The following is a 10321-nucleotide window of genomic DNA, read 5'->3' as shown; positions in this document are numbered from 1 at the left end:
CTGTCTGTAAATGTTGGAGATTAAACCTTTATCAGTGGTATTATTTGCAAATATGTTATCCCACACCGTGGGCTTTCTTGTTGTTTTGTTGATGGTTTCTTTTGCTGTAAAAAAGCTTTTTATTTTGATGAAGTCTCATTTGTTTATTTTCTCTTTAGCTTCCATTGCCCTAGGGGCAGTATCGGTGAAGTTCTTTTGGCATACATCTGAGATTTTGCTGCCTGTGGATGCTTCCAGTATTTTTATGGTTTCCCGTCTGATGTTTAAGTCCTGTATCCATTTTGAGTTTATTTTTGTGAATGGTGTAAGTTGGTGATCTAGTTTCATTCTTTTGCATGTGTCTGTCCAATTTTCCCAACACCATTTATTGAAAAAACTGTCTTGACTCCATTGTATATTTGTGCCTCCTTTGTCGAATATTAATTGGGCATAGTGATTTGGGTTGATATCTGGGTTCTCGATTCTATTCCATTGATCTATATGTCTGTTCTTGTGCCAGTATCAGGCTGTTTTGAGAACAGTGGCTTTGTAATACAGCTTGAAGTCTGGTATTGAGATCCCTCCTACTTTACTCTTCTTTCTCAGGATTGCTGTGGCTATTCGGGGTCTTATATTGTTCCAAATGAACTTTTGGAGAGTTCTTTCTAGGTCAGAGAAATATGTCATTGGTATTTTAATGGGGAGTGCATTGAACCTATAGATTGCTTTAGGAAGTATGGACATTTTGATGATGTTGATTCTACCAATTCATGAACATGGTATGTTCTTCCATCTCCTTCCATCTTCCTCTATCTCTTTTTTTCAGTGTCTTGTAGTTTTCTGCAAATAGATCCTTTACTTCCTTAGTTAAATTTATTCCAAGGTACTTAATTTTTTTGGTGCGATGATAAATGGAATTGCTTTTTTAGCCTCTGTTTCTGTAGTTTCACTGTTGGTGTATAGAAATGCCATGGATTTCTTGGCATTAATTTTGTATCCTTCTACGTTGCCAAATTCATTTATTAAGTCAATTAGTTTTTTAATGGAGTCTTTTGGTTTTTTTATGTACAATATCATGTCATCTGCAAATAAGGATAACTTTACTTCTTCTTTTCCAATTTGGATGCCTTTTATTTCCTCCTCTTGTCTAATTGCAATGGCTAGTACTTCCAGTACTATGTCAAACAGGAGTGGCAAGAGTAGGCATCCCTGCCTTGTTCCTGTTCTTAGAGGGAATGGTTTTAGTTTTTGCCCATTGAGTATAATGTTGGCTGTGGGTTTATCATATATAGCTTTTATTATGTTGAGGTATGATCCTTGTACTCCCACCTTGTTAAGAGTTTTTATCAGGAAAGGGTGTTTGATTTTATCAAATGCTTTTTCTGCACCAATTGATATGACTATATGATTTTTATCTTTTGATTTGTTAATGTGATGTATCACATTTATTGATTTGTGGATATTGTACCATCCCTGCATTCCTGGAATAAATCCTACTTGATGATCTTTGTGATGTTCTTCTGGAGCCGATTTGCTAGGATTTTGTGGAGGATTTTGGCATCTATGTTCATGAGGGATATTGGCCTGTAATTCTCTTTCATTGAGTTGTCTTTATCTGGTTTTGGTATTAGGGTGATGCTGGCTTCATAGAAGGAGTTTGGAAGTGTTCCTTCCTCTTGAATTTTTTGGAAAAGTCTGAGGAGGATAGGTTTTAGTTCTTCCTTGAATGTTTGGTAAAACTCTCCTGTGAAGCCATCTGGCCCTGGGCTTTTGTTTGCTGGAAGCTTTCTGATGACTGTTTCAATTTCTTCCCACGTCACTGGTCTATTGAGATTTTTAGATTCTTCCTGATCGAGTTTTGGAAGTTGTATTTTTCTAGGAATATGTCCATTTCCTCCAGGTTGTTCAGTTTGTTGGAATAGAGTTGTTCGTAGTATTTTGTAACAATCTGTTGTATTTCGTTGGGGTCTGTTGTTATTTCACCTCTTTCATTTCTGATTTTGTTTATTTGGGTCCTCTCTCTTTGTTTCTTAGTTAGCCTAGCTAGAGGTTCATCTATCTTGTTTATCCTTTCAAAGAACCAGCTCTTGGTTTTGTTGATCTTATGTATTGTTTCTTTGGTCTCTATGTCGTTTATCTGTGCTCTGATTTTTGTTATTTCCTTCTTTCTGCTTACACTGGGCTTTTCTTGTTGCTCTTTTTCTAACTCTTTGAGTTGTAGAGTTAGATCATCTGTTACCATTTTTTCTAGTTTTTTGCAATAGGCTTGTAAGGATATGACCTTCCCTCTCAAAACTGCTTTTGCTGTGTCCCTTAGATTTTGGATTGTTGTGTTTTCATTGTCATTTGTTGCCAGGATGTTTTTAATTTCTTCCTTGATTTCTCTGGTAACCCAGTCCTTGTTTAATAGCATGTTTTTTATTCTCCATGGGTTTGATTTCTTTGGATTATTTTTATTGTAATTAATTTCCAGTTTTATGCCATTATGATCTGAGAAGATGCTTGATATGATTTCTATCTTCTTGAATTTGAAAAGACTTTGCCTATGTCCCAAAATGTGGTCTATCTTTGAGAATGTCCCATGTGCACTTGAGAAGAATATATATTCTGTGGCTTTGGGGTAGAATGTTTTGAAGATGTCAATTAATTCCATCTAGTCTAGTGAGTTGTTTAGGATTGATATTTCTTTGCTGATTTTTTGTTTAGATGATTTGTCGAAGGGTGACAGTTGGCTATCAAAATCTCCTACTATGATTGTATTGCTATTAATCTCTCCTTTAATGTCCTCCAGTTTTTTTTTAAATGTATTTGGGTGCTCCTGTATTGGGTGCATATATATTTTCCAGGGTTATTTCTTCTTGTTGGATTGTTCCCTTTAGTATTATGAAGTGGCCTTCATTATCTCTTGTTATGTCCTTCACTCTGAGATCTAATTTGTCAGATATAAGTATTGCTATCCCAGCTTTTTTTTCATTTCCATTTGCCTGGACAACTTTTTTCCATCGCTTCACCCTCAGTCTGTGTGCATCTTTTTTTCTGAGGTGGGTTTCTTGTAGACAACAGATGTATGGGTCTTGTTTTCTTATCCAGTCTGACACCCTATGTCTTTTGATTGGAGCATTTAATCCATTTACATTTAAGGTTATTATTGATAGGTACTCATTTGACTCCATTTTTATTCTATACCGGTTGAACATGTTTTTGGCATTTTTATTCTTGAAACTGAAAAAGCCTGGACTACACAAGCAGTTATAAGGAAGTGGGTCAATTTAATGCTGCCACTTGTTATGTGAGGGGGCCAAAGAGGTTTGCTAGTCTGGGATGCAGCCAGCACTCACTGCGCTAAAGACATGAAGACATTTTTTCACAAAAGAAAAATAGATCAGATAATGATTCCCGCAGGAATGACGGCCTATCTTGATATTGCAATAAACAAGCCATTCAAAGACAATTTGCGCATGGAAATTAATGACTACATTGAAAATAGAATGGAGAGAAATCAGCATGGAATCTTTGTGAAACCTAAAGTGCAAGAAGTTGTGACTTGGGTGAAGAATTCATGGGAGAAAATCACTGACAGTTGCATTGCAAATGCACTGCGAGCAGGCTACTTTCACGAGAAGTACTCATTTAAAGACAGTGCTATTGCTAAACATGAGAGATTTGGTCCACTGATTCTGAAAGAAATGGAGTCACAAGAAATTTACCAGGAAATTCAGGAATTGGATTGTTATGATGATGTTCCAGAAGATGTTGACATGATTGTCATTGAATAAATGAGTAAATTCTTGATACTGTAGAATTCACAGTTTGTCTGGTTTGTGTTGACAACTACCGTACTACCGTACGGTATAAGGTAATAAATTTCCTTTATTTTCATTTAACAATAAATGTGTACCATATTCTTCTTCATGGAAAAATAAGACATCCCCTGAAAATAAGACCTAGTGCATCTTTGGGATCAAAAATTAATATAAGACACTGTCTTATTTTTGGGGAAACAGAGTATTACCCATGTATTTATGATTCCTGACCAGTCTTTCAGTTTAGAATTTTTATTTCCATTTTCATGCCTGAATTCCAAGCTGTACTTATTTTGTCCTCTTTTGGTCACTAACTTGCTGCCTGACCTTGACCTTTTTTGTTTGTTTTATAGTTTCTCACTCTATCTCCAGATTCATTCACCTTGGCCTTAGGCAGGCATCCTCTGTTCTATACTAGGCATCATTCAAATTATCCAATGTTGGTTAAAGTTTTGTGAGTAGAAAGTAATAAGGAGGGTTTGTCAGCCCTTAAACAAGAGATGAGAACAGCCAATGAGAACTATGAAAAATAGTTGAAATAATTAGAAACTGCTGCCCAAGCTTCATGACTTTTAACAGAAGGGAAGGGGACAAGTCTAATTCATCTTTATAACCTTGATAAATGTCTGAATAAAGAAATGAAAGAATTTTAAATAGAAAAATATGAAGAAATATAGATGTAAGTATAGAGGCTTCTATTCATGTCATCCCCTACATCTCAAGAGCTTTACGCAATACTAGTATAGAAGAGTTAGAGAGGATGTCAGGATAAATAAGTAGGACGGAGAGAGTGAGAGCGAGAGCAAGAGAGGCAGAAAAAGTAGCAATGTGGTAATTATCAGCTTTTTTAGTTTTCAACTAGACCCATTTACTAGGGCCCCATTAAGAGCAGCTGTGTGCCCTGGGGTTTCATCAGTAAGGTTTGATTTATATTTTGCCGCATAATAGATGTATAACCTTGGAAAAATTAGCAAATCTCTTTGAAAGGTCCAAATTCTTAATTAAAGTATGATGAAAAAATGTTATTGAGCTCTAGCCAGAGTGGCTCAGTTAGTTGGAGCATTGCCCATACAGTTTGGTCAGCACACATACTTAGGTTGTGGGTTGAATCCACGGATTGGGGTGGCTATGGGAGGCAACTGATCAATGTTTCTCTCTCTCTTCCCCTTCCCCTCTCTCTAAAAATCAATATGTCCTTGGGTGAGGATTAAAAAATATATTGACCTCCTATTAGGTATCCGTGTGTGTGTTTTTGTGCTATCTTTTTTAGTAAGAAAGATGTTAATAGTGATTATTTCTTTATAAGACTTTAGGTGTAAGGCTCAAAGTGCAACATGTATCCCTCCCACATACCAAGAAAACAAAATAAAAAATGACTTAATAATTCAACAAATTTATTTTTAGGCATTTGTAATACTAGGTCAGCCAAACTGACAATATTGTATAAAACAGTCCAGCAGATGATACAAATTTATCTCAGAAGTCACAAAGGATTAAAATTCTTGTGACTCACTCATTTATTCATTGTTTCTTACATTTCATTACTACTTAATTTACACATTTAAGGGAAAGTTTAAAAGCCCAGTTTCATTCATGTTTATATAGAAAATAAGAGAAGCTAGCATCTCCATTTGTGACACTGATGACAAATAACACATAGTTTATTTCTAAAACAGCTCATCAGTTTTAAATTGTGTACTTAAGAATTAATTTATTAAATGCAGTGTTCCTTGGTCAAATAAATATTGACATAATGTATCACCACAATGTGCTCTCAATAACAGCTTTTATATTGCTAACAACTTTTGCCAGAAAATCAGAGATTTATGACCAAAACTAGCTCTTTGCAGCTGTCAACCTCAGCCACTGTTCTGTATGATAAAACCCTATCCTCTATATAGCAAAGCAGACACTAGAGACATAAACCTACTTTTCAACTGTTTGCAATTATTTGTTGCTATAAATGTGTGTGGGTTTAGTAAAAGAGTCTATGTTTATGGAGATTATTGAATGTTCAACTTCTCAAGCAAAGTAAGATCATAAAAATGTTCAATAATAAATTTGAGGAGCTTTCAATATAATTCTAGGAAAATGATGGGAAACGTGTATTGATTTACAGCACATGTGTCAAACACAAGGCCCGCGGGCCAAATCCGTCCCGCCAGGCCTTGCAATGTGGCCCGCACCGCGCTGTCATCACTGCACTCCACTGCGTTTCCATCACAATGACAGTTTATGACTGTTCAGTAAACCATTCGGCCCGCGATTTAGGCTGGATTTTAGATTTTGGCCCCTTCTCTGATTGAGTTCGACACCCCTAATTTACAGGGTGGACTTTATAATCATGTATACCCAGGAGCAAATTTCATAACTTTGGATACATTAAATTAAATCTTAGGTTCCTTAATAGTAAAAAGTTAGCACCAGAATTTTATAAAGAATTAAATAATGTATGTCAAGTACTTAGCACTGTGCCAAACACATTTAGAAAATGGTGTGCTGCAAATCTTCACTTCTACATAATTACTTTGGTAGATTTTGATGCTTTGATATGTATACAGTTTAGGGAGCCCAGGAAAAGGGATTTTATTCATAATTCGTGTCCAGTATTTAGCAATCCATGATATAGCTAATAATTCATATATCTGTTTAAAAAATGGAAAAATGCTTTGAATTTTAAAAGTGATTAATTCATTTCTGAGACAGATTAAATCCCTTGCTATAAGAAATGTTGAGGAATATGAGCATATTGGATAATCAAATATTGTGGCTAAAGAAGTTATTACATTTGAGTCATAAATAGTTGCAACTTTCAAATCTTTCATTCTTTTAAGTAGCCTTTTAGTTATAAAGTACTATTGGGTCTAGTAATACTTAATGTCGTTTTTTAACATTCGTTTAAAATCTTGTTTGGCGTTGACTTGTATTGACATAACCTTCAAACACGTGGTATCTACAGAACGTGTGAAGTGCAATTAACAAGTTTTGCTTAAAAAAGTTTGTGTTTGGTTTGGTTTTAGCAAAACTAGGGCTAAGAAGATGGCGGATGAAGAGCATATTCGGCACTGCATGCTTTACGAGTTCCAATTATGAAGAAAAGCAAGTGAGGCTGCAAAAAACATCTGTAGTGCTCTTGGTCAAGATGCAGTTAGCGCCAGAAAATGCCAGCGTTGGTTTGAGAAATTTCGTGAGGGAAATTTTTCGTTAGATGACAAGAGTGGTCGAGGCCGTGTGTCCAATTTTGATCAAGAAGCTCTTCAAGCTCTTTTGGTGCAAAATCCTCAAAGTACCCAACAAGAGCTTGCAACAACTTTAAATTGTTCACAAAAAACAATTTCCAATCAATTGCGTGCACTTGGCAAAGTCCAAAAGTTTGGAAAATGGGTTCCTCATGAGTTGACCGACAACAACCGTAATCAAAGAGTCACAATTTGCAGTTCGCTCCTCTCTCATCAAAACTGTTTGTCGTTTTTAGAGCAAATTGTTACCGGAGATGAAAAATGGGTGCTGTATGTTAATTTGAAAAGGCGGCCTCAGTGGTTGGACAAAAATGAGGCTTTGCAGCCCACGCCAAAACCTGACTTGCATGCGAAAAAAGTGATGTTGTGTGTTTGGTGGAATTTTAAAGTTATTCTTCATTATGAACTTTTACCATCTAACCAAACCATTACAAGTGCAGTGTATAGTGCCCAATTGGAAAGGTTAGCCCAAGCTTTAAGAGAAAAAGAACGATAACGCACTACGCATACTGCAAGAATCACTGCTGAAAAACTGCGCCAGTTGGAATGGGAAGTTCTCCCTCAACCTGCATATTCTCCTGATATTGCCCCTTCTGATTACCATTTGTTTTGTTCTTTGCAAAACTTTCTTCTTGGAAAAAAATTTAATAATGAAGAATGCCTCAAAAATGCATTGACCGAATTTTTCGCATCAAAATCACAAGAATTTTACAACAGAGGGATTAAAATGCTTCCTGAGCATTGGGCACAAGTAGGAGAAAACAACGGCAACTATATTGTTGATTAAATTTTGTTGTATTGTTTAAATAAATTTGATTTAAAAAAGTATTAGAAAATGACATTAATTATTACTAGACCTAATACTATCTACTTTGGGCAAAACAGTTTGGAAATTTTAATGCTTTTATAAAATCCAGTTTAAATCAGAGATAAACATTATCATTCTGTATTTAACAATTGCTATAATGAAGGAATGTACAAAATACACCTGTTACTTAGATAGCTGAATAACCTACTTCTTGAGAGGAAAGGCCCAATGGCTTTTCAACTTGGAAGAATGAGTGTAAGGTTCCCAGGCAGAGGAGTGGAGAAAGAAGTCATGAAGACATAAGAACATGGCACATTGAGAAACTATTTCTTGATTGGGGTAGCTGCAGTATGAATTGGAAAGGAAAATTTAAGAGTAGTGATAACAAAACTCTGAACAAAAACTAGTTCATGAAGGCCCTTATGCCATGAAAAGTAGACTTTTATTCAGTAGGATGTAACCAGTTAAACTACATATTCATATTTCCATGCTCATTACAATATTGCAAAAGAAGAAAGACTAGAGGCTTTGGTAATAGCACATTCCATGAAGATGAGGGTTTAAATTATAGTTGAGATGGCTGAGATATATTTTTGTAAAATAAATCAATATAATTTTGTGATTCATCTGCTATGATTAGGGCAAGGAAAGAAATGAGTTCCAAATATCTGGCTCAGGCAATTTGGAGGATGAAGATAACAGACTGGATAGACTGAGCCTTTTGAAAATGTTTATTTAAATTAATGGTTTAATTAAATAGCCTGGTTTAAATAATTTATCAATATCCAGCATTAACTCTCAGAGAGCATTTCCAGAATTTCTGTATTACAGTTTATAGGTAGTATGGTTGGAAAAACAGGTTATTGGGGGACTAATCTTTGTAGTTACATCAGCAAGATAATGATAAAAAATCAAGTTGTCTGCTGGGGCTAATAAATATAGGGTTATAGTCCTATTTCCATTATGCCACCCTATGGAATAAGGCCAGAATAATAATTATCTTCATTTGACTGATTTTTACTTAATTTCTTATAATTTTATCATATTTATACCTTGTATGAAGAATATTTATGATTATTCCACATATTCAGTACTCTACAATGTGAATTTAAGCTTTATACATTTCTTTTATATTTTTAAATGTATTATTCAATACAGAGCTAGTATGTTATAAAAAAAATAATACTGAAAAAGTCTCCCGGTATAAAGATTTCAAAGAATCATATTTCAAATCTCAATCTCTTAAAGCCTCTTTTTCCTTCTGTAAACTGGGGAAAGAGTGTAAAATTACTGTGAAAAATAAGTAAAAGTATCAAATACTGGATACATAGATGTTTAATAATTTATTTTGGATGAATTGCATATAAAATTCATATCTAAACAAAACTTCATACATATATGAATTATACACATAAATTATATACATACATAAACCACATATATATGCTCAAATACATCCTATATAACAAAAGGGCAATATGCAAATCAACTGAACAGCAGTACAACTGGCTGCTATGACATGACCACCAGGGGACAGATGCTTAATGCAGGAGCTGCTCCCTGGTGGTCAGCAGGCTCCCATAGGGGGAGCACTGCCCAGCCACAAGCTGGGCTGATGGCTGGCAAAGGCAGTGGTGGTGGTGGAAGCTTCTACCGCTTCTGCTGTAGAGCTAAGGATGTCCAACTCGCTCAAGCCATTAGTTGGTTACCCCCTGAGGGCTCCCAGACTGCTAAAGGGTGCAGGCTAGGCTGAGGGACCCTGACACCCCCTCACCCCCCAATGTCGTGCACTGGGCCTCTAGTACATATACTGTATAATTTATGTATATAATTTTGTTTTATGAATAGATTTGGGAACATTAAGTTATTTTTAATCTTAATTTGGGGAAAGGGAGGCTTAAACAGGACTATTTCTTCCCATTGACTTTTCTTCAAAATAACTAACTTTTAGAAACAAAATATCCAATAACTACTAGCCCTGAAGCACTTCAAAAGGTGGCTTCACTATCAGTAAAACAGACTGTTAAGTAGCATCTTCGCACTTAGCTACTAGACAACCAAGAATTGGAATGTGTACTTTCCAAGATTCTAAAACATATTCTAGTTATTTTCTTTGACTCCTTAGATTTCATTTTGTTCACCTATAAAGTAAAAAAGTTTACCCAGCTACAGAGAAGAGCTCATCAGAATGGATTTTTGAATTAGAACTTTAGGGAGAGTTTCCATACATCTGTATTTTTAATTCCCTAAGTTCCTCTCATAACCAACCAGGCTTGGGACCAACTAGCCTAAACAATTACTATAACCTCTCCCCTTGCTCCTTTCAAACGTAAGACTGGTATTTGGAAATATATGCTCATTCTATGACCTATGGCCATTAATCACTTTTGTCTATTGTTTTTCTTCATTAATCCTTATGCACTGGCTTAATAGGTGTGCTAATTAAAAGCTTTAGCCTGGCCAGTGAGCGTCAACCTATGAACCAGGAGATA

This window comes from Pipistrellus kuhlii, unplaced genomic scaffold (genome assembly GCF_014108245.1).
Source record: "Pipistrellus kuhlii isolate mPipKuh1 unplaced genomic scaffold, mPipKuh1.p scaffold_m20_p_3, whole genome shotgun sequence".
Taxonomy (NCBI): Eukaryota; Metazoa; Chordata; class Mammalia; order Chiroptera; family Vespertilionidae; genus Pipistrellus; species Pipistrellus kuhlii.
This window is presented reverse-complemented; position numbering follows the sequence as displayed.